Source organism: Triticum urartu, chromosome 3, assembly GCF_003073215.2.
Source record: "Triticum urartu cultivar G1812 chromosome 3, Tu2.1, whole genome shotgun sequence".
Lineage (NCBI taxonomy): Eukaryota > Viridiplantae > Streptophyta > Magnoliopsida > Poales > Poaceae > Triticum > Triticum urartu.
The window spans coordinates 446242368-446265324 of record NC_053024.1 but is presented as its reverse complement, the minus strand read 5'-3'; the positions used below and the strand labels follow the sequence as shown (position 1 = coordinate 446265324).

Sequence of the window (22957 nt, the reverse complement as noted above, 5' to 3'; positions counted from 1 at the left end):
CCCCTGAGCAAATTAAAGTTGAACCTAATATTGCTATGGTTAAAGATATCTTGGCCGATAATATAGATGGGCATGTTATTTATTTTTATGAAGAAACTGCTAGAATTGCTAAGCCTGGTGCTAAGGATAAACATAGACCTGTTATAGGCATGCCTGTTATTTCTATTAAAATAGGATATCATTGTTATCATGGCTTATGTGATATGGGTGCTAGTGCTAGTGAAATACCTCATACCTTATACAAAGAAATTATGCACGATTTTGCACCTGCTGAGATAGAAGATATCGATGTTACAACTAAGCTTGCCAATAGAGATACTATTTCACCAATTGGGATTGTTAGAGATGTTGAAGTCTTGTGTGGGAAGGTTAAATATCATGCTGATTTTCTTGTTCTTGGTTCCCCACAATATAGCTTTTGCCCCATTATATTTGCTAAACCCTTCTTAAATACTATTAATGCTAGGATAGACTGCGAAAAGGATGTTATTACTATTGGTTTGGGTGATATGTCTCATGAGTTGAACTTCTCTAAATTTCGTAGACAACCCCGTGATGAGGAATTACCTAGTAAGGATGAAATTATTGGTCTTGCTTCTATTGCTGTGCCTCCTAATGATCCTTTAGAGCAATATTTGCTCGACCATGAAAACGATATGTTCATGAATGAAAGAAGGGAAATAGATGAAGTATTCTTTAAACAAGGACCTATTCTAAAACACAATTTGCCTGTTGAAATCCTAGGGGATCCTCCTCCACCCAAGGGTGATCCCTTGTTTGAGCTTAAACTGTTACCTGATACTCTTAAATATGCTTATCTTGATGAAAATAGGATATATCATGTTATTATTAGTGCTAATCTTTTAGAGCAGGAAGAAAATTAATTATTGAAAACTCCGAAGAAGCACCGTGCTGCTATTGGATATACTCTTGATGATCTTAAGGGCATTAGTCCCACTCTATGTCAACACAAAATAAATTTGGAGAAGGATGCCAAACCAGTTATTGATCACCAACGACGGCTAAATCCTAAGATGAAGAAAGTGGTAAGAAAGGAAATATTAAAGCTCCTTGTGGCAGGTATAATTTATCCCGTTGCTGATAGTCAGTGGGTAAGTCCTGTCCACTGTGTCCCTAGCTAAGAAGGGAGGTATTACCGTTGTTCCTAATGATAAAGATGAATTGATCCCACAAAGAATTATTACAGGTTATAGGATGGTAATTGATTTTTGCAAATTAAATAAAGCTACTAAAAAGATCATTACCCTTTGCCTTTTATCGATCAAATGCTAGAAAAATTATCCAAACATACACATTTTTTGCTTTCTAGACGGTTACTCTGGTTTCTCTCAAATACCTGTGTCAGCTGATGATCAAGCTAAGACCACTTTTACTTTCCCTTTCAGTACCTTTGCTTATAGACGTATGCCTTTTGGTTTATGTAATGCACCTTCTACCTTTCAAAGATGCATGATGGCTATATTCTCTAACTTTTGCGAAAAGATTTGTGAGGTATTCATGGATGATTTCTCCGTTTATGGATCCTCTTTTGATGATTGCTTAATCAACCTTGCTCAAGTTTTGCAGAGATGTGAAAAACTAATATTGTTCTGAATTGGGAGAAATGCCACTTTATGGTTAATGAAGGTATTGTCTTGGGGCATAAAATTTCTAAAAGAGGCAAAGTTGATAAAGCTAAAGTTGATGGTATTGAAAAGATGCCATGCCCCAAGGACATTAAAGGTATAAGAAGCTTCCTGGTGTCGGATTTCGGGTTCCGGCAGACCCTTGAGGTTCGAACACTGGGGTGCGCGCGGAGATTTCGCCTCCTACCTACCTGCACCCCCCCGCCATGCTAGGATCTAAACTACGGAAAGAACAACGCAAGAGACACAAGGTTTATACTGGTTCGGGCCACCGTTGTGGTGTAATACCCTACTCCAGTGTGTGGTGTGGTGGATTGCCTCTTGGGCTGATGATGATGAACAATACAAGGAAGAACAGCCTCGCGAGGGTCTGTTCTTGGCTGGGGCGATGAACTGCTGGGAGGAGTTCAGTCACCTTTCTCCCTCTCTCTCTCAACCAACCGACCGAACCCCCTGAGACCTGAGACCTTGCTCCGTGGGTGGCTGGTCCTATTTATAGAGGCCCTGGTCCTCTTCTCAAATATCGAGCGGGAAGGGAGCCAACAATGGCGGGCTAATTTGAAGGGGGACAGCAAGTATCAGCTATGCTGACAAAAGTGGTCTTCGTCTGTGCAAAGCTCTGGTGATGACACCGTCTTGGGCTCCACGATGACCTCCGTCTCGTAGTCCTCCTGGTCTTGGTCTCGTTGCACCGAAATGGCAACCTTTGCCTGATGCCTCGGTACTCCGTGGTTGCGCTTGCCCCCTTTGCACCAAAGAGGAAAGGAGGACGCTGCGCGGGCTGGCACCCGCCTGGCGCCCTGAGTCATCATGGCTTGCGTCATGGGCACCTTGCGAGGTACCCCGCCTTGATCTCTCCACCTCCTCGTGAGCCAGCCTGACGAGGCCGTGCCTGAGGAAGCTCCGCGTCATCCGCCCCACGAGGCTTGGCCCCTCGCGAGGGTCTTGGGTTTGTGTTGGTGAAGATGGGCCGTGCTGGGCCCCCCTTTGAGCCACACCGCAGGCCGCAGGCAGGCAAGTCTGGGGACCCCTGTTCCCAGAACGCCGACACCTCGGTCACGCCGTTTTTTATAGGAGGTTCATTAAGGACTTCTCAAAAATTTCTCGGCCTCTGACTAATCTATTACAAAAAGATATTCCTGTTGTCTTTGATGATGATTGTGTAGAAGCATTTGAAATACTTAAGAAAGCCCTGATTTCTGCACCTATTGTTCAGCCACCTGATTGGAATTTACCCTTTGAAATTATGTGTGATGCTAGTGATTATGCTGTAGGGACTGTTCTAGGACAAAGAGTTGATAAGAAATTAAATGTTATCCAATATGCTAGTAAAACCCTAGACGGTGCCCAAAGAAATTATGCTACTACTGAAAAGGAATTCTTAGCAGTTGTATTTGCTTGTGATAAGTTCAGACCTTATATTGTTGATTCTAAAGTAACTATTCACACTGATCATGCTGCTATTAAATACCTTATGGAAAAGAAAGATGCTAAACCTAGACTTATTAGATGGGTTCTCCTGCTACAAGAATTTGATTTGCATATTATTGATAGAAAGGGAGCTGAGAACCCCGTTGCAAACAACTTGTCTAGGTTAGAAAATGTTCTTGATGATCCACTACCTATTGATGATAGCTTTCCTGATGAACAATTAAATGTCATAAATGCTTCTCGAACTAGTCCATGGTATGCTGACTATGCTAATTATATTGTTGCTAAATTTGTACCACCTAGTTTCACATACCAGTAAAAGAAAAAGTTCTTCTATGATTTGAGACATTACTTTTGGGATGACCCACATCTTTATAAAGAAGGAGTAGATGGTATTATTAGACGTTGTGTACCTGAGCATGAACAGGAACAGATCCTACGCAAGTGTCACTCCGAGGCTTATGGAGGACACCATGCCGGAGATAGAACTGCACATAAGGTATTGCAATCCGGTTTTTATTGGCCTACTCTCTTCAAGGATGCTCGTAAGTTTGTCTTGTCTTGTGATGAATGTCAAAGAATTGGTAATATTAGTAGACGTCAAGAAATGCCTATGAATTATTCACTTGTTATTGAACCATTTGATGTTTGGGGCTTTGATTATATGGGACCTTTTCCTTCCTCTAATGGGTATACGCATATTTTAGTCGCTGTTGATTACGTTACTAAGTGGGTAGAAGCTATTCCAACTAGTAGTGCTGATCATAACACCTCTAGTAAGATGCTTAAAGAAGTTATTTTTCCGAGGTTTGGAGTCCCTAGATATTTAATGACTGATGGTGGTTCACACTTTATTCATGGTGCCTTTCGTAAAATGCTTGCTAAGTATGATGTTAATCATAGAATTGCATCTCCTTATCATCCACAGTCTAGTGGTCAAGTAGAATTGAGTAACAGAGAGCTCAAATTAATTTTGCAAAAGACTGTTAATAGATCTAGAAAGAATTGGTCCAAGAAACTTGATGATGCATTATGGGCCTATAGAACTGCATATAAAAATCCTATGGGTATGTCTTCGTATAAAATGGTTTATGGTAAAGCATGTCACTTACCTCTTGAATTAGAACATAATGCATATTGGGCTATTAAAGAGCTCAACTATGACTTCAAACTTGCTGGTGAGAAGACGCTTTTTGACATTAGCTCACTTGATGAATGGAGAACCCAGGCTTATGAAAATGCCAAACTGTTTAAAGAAAAAGTTAAAAGATGGCATGACAAAAGGATACAAAGGCATGAGTTTAATGTAGGTGATTATGTATTGTTATACAACTCTCGTTTAAGATTTTTTATAGGAAAACTTCTCTCTAATGGTAAGGTCCTTACGTTATCGAGGAGGTCTATCGTTCTGGTGCCATAAAAATCAACAACTTCGAAGGCACAAATCTGAAGGTGGTGAACGGTCAAAGAATCAAACATTATATCTCAGGTAATCCCATAAATGTTGAAACTAATATTATTGAAACCGTAACCCCGGAGGAATACATAAGGGACACTTTCCGGAACATTTCAGACTCCGAAAAGGAATAGGTACGTGGTACGGTAAGTAAACCGACTCCAAAACAGTTCTAATGGCAATATTTCTTCGTTTTGGAATATTTAAGAAAATAGAAAAACAAGAAGCAGTCCGGGAAGGACACGAGGCTTCCACGAGGGTGGAGGGCGCGCCCTACCCCCTGGGCGCGCGCCCCTGCCTCATGGGCACCTCGTGTGCTCTTCGGACTCCGTTTTCTTGCAAGATACTTCTTTTGGTCGGTAAAGATTCATTATATAATCTCCCGAAGGTTTTGACCACCATACCACGCAAATATCCTCTGTTCTTGTTTCGAGCTGTTTTCTGTCAGGATTGTCAAGGCCAGGCATCATGTCGTCCCCCTCCTCCAACAATGGTGACAACGATGCTTGGCTAATAAAGATAGAACTGAAGAGGGAAGAACCTATGGAGATCAACAAGGATGAAGGGATCAAGAAGGCCACGGAGGACCAAGTTCCAGCAGCAGAAGCCATCCTTCAACTTGATCATAATCTTCTTCCCCAACTGAGATCGAAGCTTTCAAGATGATTGAGTTAGCTCATATACAAAACAAGTATCTCACACATGAAAATATTTTGTTGAAGGATCATATCATCGCACTCAAGGGCATCATCCGCAAGTTGGAGGACCTCCTACGCTCGATGTGCGACTATCCATCATCAACAACTCCACCTTATTCACCAACAAAGAAGAACTGAGTATCTGGTATGGGCACTCCCCTTGACAATTGCCAAGCTTGGGGGAGTGCCCCGGTATCATATCACCATCACTTTTATCTTTACCGTTTTCTTAGTTCGATCCTTTTTGATAATATCTTGATCTAGTAGAATAAAGTTTTTGTATGATCTAGTTGTGAGTTTTGCTTTATGATCCTTCTATGTAATCGAGTCCGTGAGCTATATATAATAAAGATTAGTGTTGAGTCAAGGGCTTGATTATTTTGCTATGATCTTGAGGGAATTAAATAAAATAAAATAAAAGAGAAGAAATAAAAAGAAATAAAAAGAGATCATATGGATCTTATGGAGAGTAATGAGCTCACATATAAAGAGTATGATGAATAAAAGTTGTTGAGAGTCGACAAACATAGTTTTGGTCATTGTTGCAATTAATAGGAGGTAATAAAGAAAGAGAGGTTCACATATAAATATACTATCTTGGACATCTTTTATGATTGTGAGCACTCATTAAAGTATGGCATGCTAAGAGTTGACATTGGACAAGGAAGACAACATAATGGGTTATGTTTTCTTACATCTGAGATAAATTATATTGTCATGGATCATCCAACATGTTGAGCTTGCCTTTCCCTCTCATGCTAGCCAAGTTCTCTGCACCAAGTAGAAATACTACTTGTGCTTCCAAATATCCCTAAACCCAGTTCTGCCATGAGAGTCCACCATATCTACCTATGGATTGAGTAAGATCCTTCAAGTAAGTTGTCATCGGTGCAAGCAATAAAAATTGCTCTCTAAATATGTATGACTTATTAATGTGGATAAAATAAGCTTTATACGATCTTGTGATGTGGAAGAAATAAAAGCGGCGGACTACATAATAAAGGTCCATATCACAAGTGGCAATATAAAGTGACGTTCTTTTGCATTAAGATTTTGTGCATCCAACCATAAAAGCACATGACAACCTCTGCTTCCCTCTGTGAAGGGCCTATCTTTTACTTTTATCTTCTACCTTACATAAGAGTCATGATGATCTTCACCTTTACTTTTTACATTTTATCCTTTGGCAAGCACAATGTGTTGGAAAGATCCTGATATATATAGCTAATTGGATGTGAGTCTTCATGAACTATTATTGTTGACATTACCCTTGAGGTAAAACGTTGGGAGGCAAAACTATAAGCCCCTATCTTTCTCTGTGTCCGATTAAAACTTCATACCCATAAATATTGTGTGAGTGTTAGCAATTATGAAACACTAAAAGATGGTTGAGTATGTGGACTTGCTGAAAAGCTCTTATATTGACTCTTTCCTATGTTATGATAAATTGCAATTGCCTCAATGATTGAGATTAGAGTTTGTTGGTTCTCAATGAAGTTTATGATTCATACTTGAAATTGTGATTGAATTGTTACTTTAGCATAAGAGATCATATGACAATATATATATATATATATATATATATATAGCCGGTCTATTCTGATAACACTTCCACACTGCATGCTCAACGCGAGGGCACTGCACTTTCTTTAGCAAGAGCACTGCATTACAGAGACTAGTGAACTTCGTGTCGTAAAAAACTGTACGCAGTGTTTTTCCGTTACTGTTTTTGCTCTAGTTTTTAACCATTTATTGGAACAAGGCGTATGATATACCGTTGGAAAGCTATGGATTAGGCGCAACTTCTCCATGTTGAACACTTTTCGAGATTCCTCACAGTTTAAGAGCAGTTTTGAAAATGGTGCGGCCCATGACGAGTGGCAGCGAGTGTTTTTTCGCGTTTTTTTCTAAACCGCTCGTCGGAATGAAGCAAACGATACACCGTTGGATAGATATCGTCGAGGCGCATCTTTTTCATAGCTATTATTTTCTCTATTTCGTTACAGTTTAAGAGCAGTTTCAACTTTACTAAATCGCGGAATTCTGTTTTTCAAAAAAAATCAAATTTTCGGTACTGTTTTCGCTCCAGTTTTCTAACCGTTTGTCGAAACAAGGCGTGTAATATACTGTTGAAAAGCTACGGACAAGGCGCAACTTTCATATTTTGACATGTTTTTGAGATTCCTTACGGATTTTAGTTATTTTTGAAAATCATGTGGCTGACGACGAGTGGCAGCGGTCGTTTTTCGTGAAACTTTCTCAGAGCGCTGGTCGGAATGATTCAAACGATACGCCGTTGGAAAGATATCGACGAGGCGCAACGTTTTCATGTTGAACACTCTTTCTAATTCCTTATGGTTTAAGAGGAATTTCGAATTTACCGAAATGCGGACACTCTGTTTTTCGTGACACCAAAATTGACGTGCGTACTGCATCAGACAGAAAACCGCACTGCTTGAGACTAAAAACTGCACTGCATCAAATAGTCAAATGAACTTCATGAATTCTTTTGTCATACGTAAATTTTCTCAGACGAGTTTTTTTTGTTTTTTTAGTATTTTCTATGAACGAGTGGACCGCAGAGACGAGTGCAATTGAAACCGCAACACTATCAAAAGTGAACCGCATTACTTTTTTATCGTTTTCTAAAAATTTCCTTTTTCTTTTTGCACTTCACATTCGGTATAAGTGAACCACTCTAAAAAGTGAACCACATTATTTTTTGCTAGTGAACTTCAAAAACTTTGTTACCGAGTATGTAACGTTGTGACAAGGCAAGCGGACTGCATCAATTTATTTTCTTTTTAGTGTTTTTTCTACACAAGGATTAAAAGTGCACTACATAAAATTAAATAGAATTTCGTGCAACCACAAACTGTACTGCAGCGAAAGGGTTAGTTTTTGGGGGTGACCAAAGTCAACCTGATATTGAACCGTGTTGTGTGAACCCGAGGAAAAAAACTTCACACACAAGCCATGAGAACCGTACGCAGTGCCCCAATGGACTGCATCAATTTTTATATATTTTTATTTTTTCTCACACTTTTTTATAATAGCATATTAAACTTTAAGAATGTTTTATTTACTTCCGTAGTTCCTGGCGAACTACAAGTCCACACCACAGGACTGCACGCGTCGCGCGCATGGGCTGCAATCAAATGGGAGTCCACAAATAGGCCAAAACTTTACAAAGACTACGAAAAATACACTTTTCTAAACACACCATTTTTGCACTGCATGTCCACATGGTCTAAACTGCATGCTAAAGTCTCAACAGCACCATGTTTCCCCCGGAACTGCATTCAAATGAGTCACTGCAATTTTCATGCTTTACGTAAAATCCCCAAGCACAAAAAGCCTGGACTGCACTGCATGTGCACATACTTCAAACTACATTATTTGAATAGTCTCATCCCAAACACAAAATGAGTCCCTGTAATTTTTATACACAAAATTCTCAAACAAAAAATGCACCATTTGCACTGCTTGTTCACATGCTCGAAACTTTATGCCTTGATTCGAAGGAAGAGTGGTGGTGCCGCGCACAGGAGATCGCCGTGGGCCGGGAGGAGCTCCTGGATGCGTGGTTCGGGTAGGGGAGCACGGACTCCTCGTCGGGGGAGAGGAATTGAGCCAACTCCAGGAAACTTGGCGCATTTTTTCCATAGTGAACTACAAAACAAATTTTAGTGAGCTTCAATAAAACATCAAATGAACTTCAATAGTTGTAGTAGCTCGCAGACGCACATCCGGGGACCGGCCATGGAGGTGGAGGTGACGAAGGGAGGGGAACTTGTGGCACTGTGCCATGCCGCTCGGAAGCCGACCTCACGGCGGCAAGCGACGACCTACAGCCCGTCGAATCTCACGAGGGGGGGGTGCTGACGTGCTGCGTGCACCGAGGTAGTGGACTACACGGGAGCCCTTGGATCGACCGGGGCAGAGCCACAGCTGCGGGGGCTTACTCTGCCGCAGCTCATGCTCCTTCCTCTCCGAGGTTGGGCTCACCGTCACGGCCAGCAACCAATGGAGGGGGAGGAAGATGGAGACAGATCCGGGGGTTAACCGTCATGGACAGATCCGAGGTTGGGCTCACCGTCACGGCCAAATCACCAGCAGCTGGTCGTCGCAAGAAGGCCATCTGGAGGGGAGACATGGTAGCGACGGCCCTCCCCATCGGCCGATCCGGCGCGTACTCCGCCGGGGATGTGATTTGGTCGGGGCGGCAGCGGGTACAGCCGCTGGGGGAGGGGGGACGGGATGCAGCTGTCGCGCCGACGCCGTCTTTTGGCGAGCAGGGCTTGACTAGATCCTGTCGGGATCAGGTGACCCCCGAAGGCAGAAGGTGAGGGCGCTGGGGGAGGGGTGTCTGGGTGCTGCCCGTCGCCGCGGGAGGGAGGTCGGGGTGCTGCTCGCTCCTGGCCTTAAGGAGGGGCGTCGGGCAGTGTGGGGTGGGTGCGACCCCGGCTGAAGGAAGGAGGTGGAGAGGATAAGGGAAAGGGAATGAGTGGTGGTGAGGAGGGGTCGTCGGGCATCTTTTTTGTGGCCACGGGCGTAGCGGGTGCCGCCGGCGGAAGAAGGTGGAGTCGGATTGGGGTCGTGGTAGTGCGGGAGGTGGGTTGGGGGTGTTATCAGAATAAGCTTCGCTGTTATCATAATAAGACTCTTAAGGGTGTTATTATAATAGACCCACCCTATATATATATGTTGCTGTTCTAAGAATGATCATGATGCCCTCATGTCCGTATTTTATTTTTATCGACACGTCTATCTCTAAACATGTGGACATATTTTTTGATTTTGGCTTTCGCTTGAGGACAAGCGAGGTCTAAGCTTGGGGGAGTTGATATGTCCATTTTGCATCATGCTTTTATATCGATATTTATTGCATTATGGGTTGTTATTACACATTATGGCATAATACTTATGCCTATTCTCTCTTATTTTACAAGGTTTACATGAAGAGGGGGAATGCCGGCAGCTGGAATTCTGGGCTGGAAAAGGAGCAAATATTAGAGACCTATTCTGCACATCTCCAAAAATCCTGAAACTCCACGGGAGCACTTTTCAGAATATATAAAAATATTGGGCGCGAGAAGTACCAGAGGGGGGCCACACCCTGGCGACGAGGGTAGGGAGCGCGCCCTACCCCCCTAGGCGCACCCCCCTGCCTCGTGGGCTCCCTGGTGGCCCTCCGATGCCCATCTTATGCTATACTAGTTGACCCATTGCGCCAAATGGCGCAGAGACCTGCTGAAGACATGTCGCCGATGAAAATAGTTTCATGATGCAAGAACCTTCAACTAAATCATGCTATTTTTTAAACATGTTTATTATTTTGTTAAATAATAGTCTGGGAAAAGGGAAACTTTGCATAATATGAATAGGTTTAGTTTGAAAATATGGGCACTATGACGAGAGAGTAAAGTTGGCATGGTTGTATTTTTTTAGCAAGTCTGGAAACATGGTTATCATGATGAGAAACCTGGCCATGCATATTTTTCCTACAAAAAAGAGGGAAAAAGATGAAAAACCTAAGAATATATGTATACTAAACACCATGTATAAAACCAGTTAAGGAGAGAGGGTTTTGGTGCTCCTAGGTGTAGATACACCCATTATGAAATATGTATTAAAAACACATTTCAAAAGAGTAGTGTTTCTATCAACTTTGTTTTTGTGTGTTTGAAAAAAAAGTATTCATGTGTCTCTTAGACACACGTATATTTCCAAGCAGTCGTATGGCAGCTAGTTCGGCCCATGAATCAAGCGATTTATTTATCCCTTCTTCCTTGACAGCTTCATTCAGTCAAAGACAAAACTCCTCAGTAGTACTTCCATCACCTCAATAGTTGGGATAGATATCATCCACTACAATGAAGAACAACAACATTTCTCTATACCTTGAACAATAATAAATCATTTACAGTACATTTGGCCAAGCAAACAATTAGTACAAGAACAATAACATTTCTCTATTTCTTGAATTCCACATGGGAGTATGGATGGCTTCACTCGATATATATGCCTTTTGTTTATTTGCCTGACAAAATGTCCATCAGATGAATCAGTCAAATAGGAGGAAATGGGGAATATTTCAAACTAAAACAAAGAATTGATCCTAAATACATGAAGTGCAGTAGCTTTAAAGCCTCCGAATTATTTTGCTCTACTCCACCAGGAACGTGCAGGTCTTCAAGAACCAAAAGACGCCACTCGAGCTCTCTTCGGCCTCATAAGCCCTGTTGTTGTTGTTGTTGTTGTTGTTGTTTATATCCTTAACCCCAAAAGGTTGTCTCTTAGCATATCTGTTGTTCTCCTGATCCTTATTAGGTGTCGGCTTATCCTGAAGAAAAGGCAATTGATATCCTATTATCATTAAATAAATCCACAGTTAACATGTGGATCGTGGGGAATGGTGAGATGCCATATTGGGGTGAGAACAAGAAGGACAAAAATGCCTGAACACCCTTAAGAAAGGCCATGATGATGAGGTGAGAACAAGTAGGCTAGTGATCCAAGTGAAACTTAAAATGGAGCAAAAAATTGCCATAATGGTGTTGCTTGGAAAAATCACAGTACAATGCAGAATGGAATTAATGGCACATGTTGATGCCATTAAACAAAACACCCTTAAGAAACACAATCAACTAAACCTTGAACACAAGTAGGCCTAGAGCAAGAAAACAATACATCATATTACTAAGCAAAAGCAAATAGAAATATCAAATTGAGAGGCAGAACTATTTGAAAACAAAAATGTAGGCCAAGTACAGACAACTAACATAAAATGAATAATAATACGCCTTGAAGCTTGAAAATAATGCATACTAAAAGCAAGTTTCCTAAGCGCTAATACACCCTACAATTTGTGTATACATGCCTGAATAAGAAATTTGAATTGATCAAACCAAATCTGTTATAACACAGACGAATTAGAACTATGAAAGTTGCATATACTGGAGTAAAGTTTGCTAAGCGACATAACACCCTACAACATCTGCGGTAAAATTACTTAGAAAGGCATCATGGACCCTGCAGTATAACCTGCATTACCATAGTTGTAGCTGCATCAACATGGACGCATCGGTTACTAAAAGGAACCTTTGCAAAATGGAAAATGAGCTTTTATTGCACCTTGCTTCTTAGTGGGATGTGCATACCAACCATATCAATATGGAAAATTACCCCACTTCATGATAGTGCCAAGTCAAGCTATAGCCTAAAATACCCCGTGAAAAACTTGTAGAGAAATTAGAAAACAAATTGTAGGTTGGGAAGATGAGGAAAGAAGGAAGAAAGAAACAAAGAAGCTCACATGTTCCCATCTCCTCGGCACATTGGGAGTTGTCCTCAAGCTATCCTCCTCTCCAGGCAGCTGCTAAGGTGGGGGGCTAGGGGCTCGACTAGGAGGGGTTCCCCGCCAACCAGGAGCGAAGATGAGGTACAATAAATATCAGCTATTCAGAAAGGGTATCAGTAAAAGCTCCATCCATGGTAGAACATTCAACAAGGCAGACACGGAAAGCTCCATCCATGGAGGCACTTTACGTGAGGCCATCAACTAAGCAGAACTAAAAAATCATGATAGATAAGCAAACTCCAGTACCATTCTTAATCATGTCTAATTGCAGTACTCATAATAGACACATGTTGAGAAGAAAAGGAACATATCTAATTTATACGGACTCCCCTAGTTCTGTTGGAAATGGATGTATGCAATTTCAATGAAACAGAGCATACAAAAAATAAGGACAAACTAATGCTTCTAAGGACAGGAGGTAATAAACTTAAGGATATCTATAAGCAGGTGCAATTGGTAATATGAAGCAATAAACAACAATTTCATTAACAATTAGGATAAAATCGCTGGTGTTTTTCGATATAGACTGATGCCTTCCCTGTACACATGGCTACTCAGTTGCCATCACATTATGGACATACACTGTATTTTTGCTGACTCGAAACCATCACTTAGAAAAGAACGTTTTTAGATCAGCACATTAGTATGCTGATATATCGATGCTGTTTTTATGGACATACATGGTACACATGGAATCCCTGATGGTGTTTCTATATCAGCACCATTTGGAATAAAGGAGTGTATGCCAACACAAAGACCTTCATATTCGTCAAAGCTCGAGTTTCACCAAATACACTGATGTACTACCATCTCATTACAAATTATGTATCGTTCCAAGGAAAAATCGTTTTACTTTTCAGCATATATATACGATCATACGGTAGTCACACATATAAGCAACACCACAAAAACAAACACACAAACACGACACCTGGAAAAATCAGGAACAGAGGAATTAACATGACAATAAGCAGTAAACAAATAGGGTAGAAAAGTGCAGTGCTTAGAAAAGAATGACAAGGACAAACCTTGACCAAAGGAACAGAGAAGGAGCAACCTTAGTGATTCTAGAGCCTGCAAAATAAAAGGAAAGGAAGGTTAGCCAAACAAGCCAGTCTGTTCAATACCTAACACAACAACAAATCAAAGACAACCTAGCTTTACATGGCAGAAATTTCAAGTAAGAGAAAAAAATATATAATATGATATCTAACTATGCGAATACATTAGGAAATACCACTTCCAAATTAGAGCGCACCATTCCACAAAACTCGAGGACTCAATATTTAGAAACTACACATCATGATAGTCAGTTGTTCTACGACAGCAAGCTAAATAACACCTAGGTTGTGTATTATCTCATCACACAAAGAATGTAAATCATCACTCCATAAGATCAAGATTTACTATTTATTCTACTTCTTCCCCCAACGCATGAAAATGCATCTCCATTTGGAATCTGCTCTCCAGTCAAGTATTTTCTTAAGCAAATAGGCACATAGCAAAAAAACAAACCAGACTCCCGCCTCCATATATGCTTCACAGATAGTTGTTTACCAATTCTAGTTCTGCTTGAAACATCAAGCATAATTGGCTACTGATTCATTTCTAAAATAGAAGTGCACCAAAAAATAACTATTTGAAATTACAAATAGGGATAGGCCAATAGATGACCTCTTAATTCCATAGGAATCACAAAATCCCAAAAAACGGTACAATTATGATTTTATAAATGTTCGCACCTTAAAGTTAACAATCTCCTCAAATCAGCATACATGGCTAACATAAACTTAAGCAAGACTGTTCAAATGATCATGGTACATGGTGGATTTATCATAATTGATATTTGGCTGGAAGTGGGCTACGTTCTACAGATATTCTGAAGCTCATTTTCAGTAGTCAGATAAATCGACCTGCTACAGCCGCCTCCAGCCGCCCACCAACACCCACGATAGGCCACCATGGATGACGCGCACCTGATTCCACCAGGAAGCCAATCCTGTACCATCGCTAGTGTGCGCGCGCCTGAAGTGCACAGTGAGGCAGATCTTCCGTTCGTGGTATATCTGCATCAATATCCCATCCACAACAAGAATCACTGCCAAGAATGATTATCGCCCGACAACACTATTTTCAACAAGTGTCATGGTGGCAATTGACAGAACAGTCCAACATAAATAAGAAGCCGCAACCATATCCGGAACATTTACACGATCAACACGACATACAGATATTTAAAAGATCACCAAGGCAGACAGCATGACATAGAAGATACTGAAAGTAAAACACGCACACATGTAGTAGAAAGGAAAGAAGAAAACCTTGATGAGTCGAACGACGCAGCTACAACAAAGATCGTGCAACCTGCAAAATACACAAAAAACAACCGATCAGAGCACAACGACACACAGGCATGCAATGAACACTCGTTGGTCACAGAAGCAACAGAACGGCCTATTTAGCCGAGGCAGCAAGCAAAAGGTTGGGTAAGCAGGAGAACCGACGAGAAGAAGAAGCGCCAATGACATGAGAAGTAGGCTGAACCGTAGAACAAGCGTCAACACACACGCATTTCATCAAACATTCTATAGGCAAGCACAAGAGGAGTGTACTAACCTCAATGATAAGGAGAGACGGACCCAAGGCTCGACGCAAGCGACAACAGGAAACCGTACCAAACTGCCGATGAAGGAAACGAAGGCAAACATGCAAAATTAGCACGACAAATCGAAAGCAGTAGCGAAGAACATGCGAACCAAAGAAGGACGAACCTCAACCAGCGGCAACATCGAGCAGAGGAGGCCCATCGGAACAGAGCATGGGGCTGCCGCATGTCGGCCACCATGCGGCACGGCGAGGCAATATATCCCAGTCCATCTGTCCTTTCCCGTCACAGTTTCATTCATCTTCTAGATGACTAACATGATTAGCACATCAAGCAAGAAAATAAAAGGAACGATGAACATCACATGGAAAAAACAAAAACGATGAACATCACCTCAACAAGAGAAGAGGTAGATCGATTGGGCTATTTGTCCTCGGCCGCCAGCGGTGTGGTCAGAGGGCGATGCTTCTCCTCTTCCACCTCGTTCTCCTCGGTGGCCCGGAGATCCTTGTCGACCGCGCGCACGGCGCGACACAGCTCGTCGTGGCGGGTGGCGGCGGGGCCGAGGCCGGCGGCGGCCGCCTGGACGAGGCCCTCGGCTCGGTCGTTGGACTCGCTGAAGGCATCGAGGCAGCGGTGGAGGTCCGTGAGCGCCACCGTGCACCCGGGCTCGCGGACTGCGGCGGCCGTCGCGTCGACCAGCGCGTCGTAGGCACCAATCCTTCTCTCTCTCCAACTTCAGATGGAGGTGAGGCACGCACGATGCATCGGTCAGCTAGGCCCCACAAGCACATGCATCAGGTAGCTGCAGTCCATCCTCTCTCTCCAAAGTCCAAAGCAGACGAGATGCAACACCGCGCACAGGAAAGGCGTACACGCGCACTAGACACAATAGTAGCAGCCGACGAGCGGGACTAGAGCAGCGGCGGCCCACACGTCATCGCACTAGTACAAACGCGTGTGCACAATCTGGGTGCACATGCATCGACCCACCCCTCTGTAGCTGACGCAGGAGGCAGTAAACTCCCCACGACACACGATGCGGGCAGCGCGTGAGGAGCGCCGCGCCAGGAGTAGTTGACCGAGGTAACGAGGAAATATCCTATACACGAGACATGTAGTCACCGCAGCTGATGAACGGGACCGGGGCCAGCACTGGCCACCCGTCATGAGGACAGCACAAGCGCAGGCGCAAAATGCGAGGAGCAGCGCACAGCGCCCGCGACCCGGGCTTCCTCGCATGCACGCGGCGCGTCAGGATAGGCTGCTGTCGGCGTTCTGGGAATGGGGGTCCCCAGACTTGCCTGCCTGCGGCCTGCGGCGTGGCTCAAAAGGAGGCCCAACGCGGCCCATCTTCACCAACACAAACCCAAGACCCTCGCGAGGGGCCAAGCCTCGCGGGGTGGACGACGCGGAGCTTCCTCAGGCACGGCCTCGTCAGGCTGGCTCACGAGGAGGCGGAGAGATCAAGGTGGGGTACCTCACGAGGTGCCCGGGACGCAAGCCATGACGACCAAGGGCGCCAGGCAGGTGCCAGCCCGCGCAGTGTCCTCCTTTCCTCTTTGGTGCAAAGGGGGCAAGCGCAGCCGCAGAGTACCGAGGCATCAGGCAAAGGTTGCCATTTCGGTGCAACGAGACCAAGACCAGGAGGACTACGAGACGGAGGTCACCGTGGAGCCCAAGACGGCGTCATCACCAGAGCTTTGCGCAGGCGAATACTACTTTTGTCAGGATAGCTGATACTAGCTGTCCCCCTTCAAATTATCCCGCCATTGTTGGCTCCCTTCCCGCTCGATATTTGGGAAGAGGACCAGGGCCTCTATAAATAGGATCAGCCACCCGCAAGAGAGAGAGAGAGAGAGAGATGAGGGGTTCGGAGAAGGAGGCTCTTGAGAGAGGGGTTTAGATCAGATAGAGAGAGAGAGATAAGGGTGACTGAGCTCCTCCCAGCAGTTCATCGCCCCAGCCAAGAACAGACCCTCGCGAGGCTGTTCTTCCTTGTATTGTTCACCATCATCAGCCCAAGAGGCAATCCACCACACCACACACTGGAGTAGGGTATTACACCACAACGGTGGCCCGAACCAGTATAAACACTGTGTCTCTTGTGTTGATCTTTCCTTAGTTTAGATCCTAGCAAGGCGGAGGGGTGCAGGTAGGTAGGAGGCGAAATCTCCACGCGCACCCCAGTGTTCGAACCTCAAGGGTCTGCTGGAACTCGAAATCCGACATTTGGCGCGCCAGGTAGGGGTGCGCCAGAATCCCTTCTACCGCTTCGCGCCCCGTCGCGTCGTCATCACCATGTCCGGCGACCAGGCGGGCAACCCAGATCCGTGGGCAGCGTGGCCCGCCTGCGCAGAGCCGCTTGCCTCGGGCGACCCCGTGCCCCAGGCAGCTCGCGGTCCGCAGGGCGCTACAGGCCGCGGGCGACGTGGACAGGCTTCGACAGCTCTCACACCGCGGCAGGCGCGGTCGGCAGCAAGGGCCTCCAATTACGCCGCGACCACGACGCCGTACACCCGCAGGGAGCAGGCGAACTCGAGGGCCGCACTCACAGTGGCCCGAGAGCTGCTGCAGTGCAGGCTGCTGGAGGGCGGCCACGACGTGCTGCTGGAGCGAGTGACAGAGCTCCTAGGCTTCGCCGCCTCGGGGGCTCACCCCTTCTCCACCCAGCTCCCATCTCAAGCCCAGGGCGGCCCGTGCGGGGGCTCCGCGCGTGCCCGCGGGCTCCAAGGCTACTCCAATGCCAGCGAAACTGTCAGCGCCGGACCGGCGGCGGCGCTGCCGCCGCTCCCTGTCCGCGGAGAAGAAGGACTTGACGCGACCCGCGGCCCCAGTGGACAGCCGCGCTGCCACCCCACGGTGGGCGCGTCAGGTAGGACCGCGTGGCATGCGGGGCATTACGGCGCGGCATTTGGGATGACGGCGCCAGAGGAATACGTGCCCCTCATGATGGTCCAAGGTCACCCACACGAGAGCGAACAAGGCTCGCTCCTCAGCCCAAGCTGGGGGGACGAGGCGCCAGAAGCTGAGCCTTTCCAGGAGCCCCGGGACGGTCCCACTGGCCACGCAGGGGGCAACGATTATCGGGTACCGCTAATTCTTCAGGAGCAGGCATATGCTAACCATGCATCGCAGGAGGTGCAGGTCGCCACAGCAAGCAGCTGCCTCGCTCCCACAGTCTCCTGCCCCTCGGGAGGAGGGCGCAGGGGGCTGCAGGAGAGGGGCCGGGATCCGACATCACCATCGCGGTGTTCGGAGCAAGGTGTTCTCAGGAGGTAGGCCCTCCGCTGGGGAGGTGCCTCAAGGCCTACCCCCGGCGGAGGACCCGTGGTCGTCGGGGGAACCGCTGGCGACCACTCTACCCCATCGGCGGCGTCTTGGTTTCCGGTCGTTGTTGATGGCACTAGAGTGTGGCGCAAGGCGGGGCCCTCACCTGGCGATATGAAGCAAGGCCAGTACCTGTGAAGAAGGCCCGGTGCCTGTGAAGCTCGCCGCCCCGTGACACTCTCACGTAATAATGAGTGGGGCTGTACATGCCCCGGAGTCTCAGGGGTGCCGGCCTTAGGCCCTGGGGCTCCCTCCCACGCCCAGTGGCAGCACTTAGCTCCGCGCTGGTGAGAAGACGTCCAAGACTAGACTAGGTGCCGGACGCGGCCTTTTGTTTGCTTTCGTTGCTCTTCCCTTTGGTTGTCGCTTTCCCCCGCTGGATTCAAGTTGGATTCGAATTTGAGATTTGCGTGTGTTCGGGGAAGGGGTGCTTAGTCTCGTTCGAGCAATTTCTTGCGTTTTGGTTACCACTTCGCCTCAGCTGCCTCCCCTCGTGAGCCGGGTCAGGCCTAGCTTGCGCGCAGCCCAGACTGCCGCCGACGTGACCTCTCAGGAGGGTGTTTTACTGCAGATCCTACGAACCCAATCAGAGAACACTCGAGACACCACGACCCCCCGCGGGCTGCTTCAGGGCCAGCGCGGGACAAAGGTAAACTACCCGACCAGCGCGTCGCTTGGGCCAACCACTTGGCGCGGGCGCATGGGCAATGTAGCGTCTACTAATACGATGAACACAAGTTTTACATAAGGGGCTCCCCCTCCAAAATGCTCTCACTACAATCAGGCCAAAACCTGAGTTCTATTCATACAGGGCAAGGAAGTAGGAGCGATGCACAATCAGTCGGATGAATCCCCCAATGTGTTCTCAGGAGCACCACCCGAGCCGTTGCTGGCGTCGCTGAACTCGCCATCGCTGTTCGCGTCGCCGCCAGCAGCGTCAGGGACGTTCACCACGCCGCCCTCGTCGGCCGCCACAATCACGTCGTCATTGTCTGAAGCGAAGGCCCTGATAAGAGCATCCACATTGTCTTCCACCCAGTGCACCAGGTCGCCTCGGACGGCCTGGGGGACTAGGGCGATGGCGGCGTCAAAATCGAAGTGGGGATCCATGTTCCGGAGGTGGCTGAAGACGCGAGAAAAGGCGCGCCCGAGCAGGGCGCGGCTCCTCTCCTCCACCAACCTGTCAGCCCTAACCGACCGCGCCTCCAGCTGCGTCACCACGACAGTAAAGAACTGAAGATTGCCAGCATAGTTGACTGCGTGCGGCTCGCCAATAGCCGCCTCGCAGATGTTGCCAAGGCTGCGTTGGCTCTCTCCCGGAGCGTGGCAAGCATGGGGCCGTGCTCATGCTCCAGGATCCGCCACTGACGGATCTCGTCCGCGTTCTGGCCCGCGATGACCTCAGCCTCCTCCACCCGCTGGCGGAGAAGGAGCACCTCGGCCTGGGAGGCGGTTAACTCACCTTGCGCCACCTCAAGAGCGGTCCGGAAGGCGTCGGCCCGCCGCGTCACCTCCTCCAGCTTGGCCCTCAAGGCAGCAGTCCTGCCTTCAGCTTCGGCCCGGATCAACCCCAGCTTCTCTTCGAACTCATGCTCGAGGTTCAAATGCGCCATCGCCACTCGGCGTCCGACCTCCTCCAGGACGCGGGCTTCCTGTGCAGCAACATCATCCTCCGCCTGCGTCACCAAGCGCTCCCTCGTCTCCAGACGCTCGTACTCTCGGGTACGTTCGGCGGCTTCCAGCGTCAGCGCCTCCTCACGCTTCTGGAGCTCCGCTGAGTCGCCGGAGGCCACCTTCATCGACGCGAGGGCTGCCTCACGTAACTCCACCTGCTCCTCCAGTGAGTGGCACCAGGCCAGGAGCTCCCGAGCCCGCTCCTCGGCCGCCGTTCGCCGCCGGTCAGCTTCCTGAGCCTCCTCAGCGGCCCAAGATCGGGCCTCCCGAGAGGCCACCAGCGACGCCTTGGCCTCTGCGTCGTCAAGATCGCACTGACGGCGCGCAAGGGCGATGGCGCCCTCCAGCTCGCGCCTCTCTGCAGCCAAGCACAGGCCCTCGGCCTCAAGGCGCGCGTCTTCATCGGCAAGCTCCTCTCCAAGCAGGCTTACCGCGTCAGCCGCCCTTCGAAGGAATCCTTGGCGGAGAGCGCGACGCTCCCGAGCACGCTTGAGCATGTCTTCCACACCATCATCTGCCCCAAGCAAGCACCGGGGGCCGCAAGTCAGCACTCCCCCTCCGGGCTGGGCGCTGGGGGCTGGCACCCTCGCGACGGCCAGGCACGCCGCGCCAGAAGCCCGGCCGGGGGCCAGCCTGTCCCCAGGTGAAGAGCGCAGGAAGCGCCTTAGCCAATCACAGTCCACGACCAGGCGAGAAGCCCACGGCAGGCTGGCTATGCCACGAGAAGGCCCGTGAAAGATCGCAAGGTGCGCGGAGCCACGATACACCTCGGGACGGTTCGCCTCGTCGATCGCCCTCACCACAAGGGCTCCACCGCTTGGAGCGCTTGAAGACGATGAAGGGGGCGAAGCCAAGGGGGACGGCTCCTTAGTTGTCTCCGCAAGCTCGGCTGGAAGGGGCCTGCGGAGCAAGGGTCAGTAAGAGCAACAGAAGGATCGGGAGCTGGGAAAGGAGAAGGCTTACTCGTCAGTGGCGAAGTACTTCCTACACTTCAGCAGGCGACAAGGGTAATCGTCGCCCAGGGCCTCCCTTCTCTTCCGGAGGGCCTCAAAGTCCACGCGGAAGCGGCCTAAGAGTCGGGCGCAGGGATTAACCTGCAACGAAGATGGAGCGTCAAGGCAATGTGCGTCAGGGGTGCCTGCCTGACGTGCGCCGCCAGTCACCTCGCCAAGAGAAGCCGCCGGAGCCTCAGCGGCCTCGGTCGTAGGCGCAAAGGGCAGCTGCTTGTCACCCTTAGCCTCAGCGGCACGGGCCCCGATAACTGCTTCCTCATGAGCCTCGCCCGGCGCTGTCACCCCACCGGGAGCCCCCTTGGCCTCTGGCGCCTCGTGCCTCCCTGCTCCGCCACTTGAGGAAGAGTCACCTTGGCCGACTGGAAGGGCAGTCACCACCACTGGGTTCTCGCGAGGCCCCTGAAGGCCGGCAGGGCACGGCCCCCACTCATCGAAGATAGGCATCTGCCTCACAAAATCGCCCCCGCTTTGGCAGAGGTACAGCAAGGCCCCTCCCTGCTGGATACTGCCAGGGTTGGGGTCCCCCGTCAGGGTTAAGAGCGCCGTCCTCAGCACTTCAGGCGTCAGGTCCTCTTCCTGGAGCCTCATACGATCATCGCGCCCGCTGAAGGCCCACATCCGGTGGGAGTGGCGCTGGAGAGGAGCAACGCGGCGTAGCAGGAACTCATTCACCACCTTGGGTGCTGTCGTGCCAAGCGACCTCAAGAACGCGAAGCGGTGCCAGACGAAGACGAGCCGGGGGCTCTCAAGCGTCTCCTGGCCCCAGCCTGAATTGGGGACAGCAGGCGAAGTTGGCTCCGACAGCAGGGGGCTGGGCACCCCAGCATCCACATACAGCCACCGCTCGCGGAACCCAGCCGCGGGCGGAGGGATCTTGAAGTCAATCCCAGAGGCCGCCGTCTCAGGCGCGGCAATGAAGCTCACACACGCCCAACATTGGGTAGGGTCAATATGGCGCAGCGAGAAGAAGTGGCGCAGCAAGGCGACCGAAGGAAGGATGCCCATCATGGCCTCGCAAACAAAGGCGAAGACCGAAAGGAGAGTGATGGATTCAGGACCCAGATGCATCATGTGGATCTGATAGTGGGAAAGCACGGCATTGAAGAAATCAGAAAAGGGAGGAACCAGACCTGCCCACAGGGCGTCGGCAAAATACGGGACCTCGGTGGCTATCCTTTCGATGGAGAAGTGGGACGCGGGCCAGGCCATCGTCCTCCCGCATTCATTGAAGATGGTGGCCAGGGCCAAGCTGACCTTGCCCAAACCCTCGGCGGGGGCCGCCAACGGCGGCGGGCAAGCCGGAGACACGGGTTTCTTCCCTCTTCCCTTCTTCGTCGGAGCCATGGTGATGGGAAGGGGGGGGGAAGGTTCAAGATTGAGTTGAGAACAGAAACCAGAGTTCGAGCGGAGGAAGGACAGAGGGCACTCGAGCAACCAAAAAGGGGAACGGCTGTGTACAACTACGGGTCCGCCTAGCATGGCGCAAAATAAGGAGGGCGTGGGGGAATAGTGCCGCCCACGTCCAATCAGCCGCCACGCGGCGCCCAAGGCCGCAGGCTGTTAGGGCCCGCGGCGCTTCACTCTTGCCCTTCCGCCTCCCTGGACGGCCAAGTCCGGGCGCGCCTTGGGCCCGGGGGCTACTGTCGGCGTTCTGGGAACGGGGGTCCCCAGACTTGCCTGCCTGCGGCCTGCGGCGTGGCTCAAAAGGGGGCCCAGCGCGGCCCATCTTCACCAACACAAA

The 22957-nt window shown here is 48.6% G+C and overlaps 1 long non-coding RNA gene across 1 annotated transcript; it reads right to left on the bottom strand.

Moving 5' to 3' along the window:
- Positions 1–8592: 8592 nt before the first annotated feature.
- LOC125548465 lies at positions 8593–9611 on the bottom strand. The gene is made up of 2 exons (XR_007301092.1): positions 8979–9611; positions 8593–8903 (listed from the first exon to the last, which is right to left on the bottom strand). It is a non-coding gene; the product is annotated as an uncharacterized LOC125548465 (long non-coding RNA).
- Positions 9612–22957: the final 13346 nt, after the last annotated feature.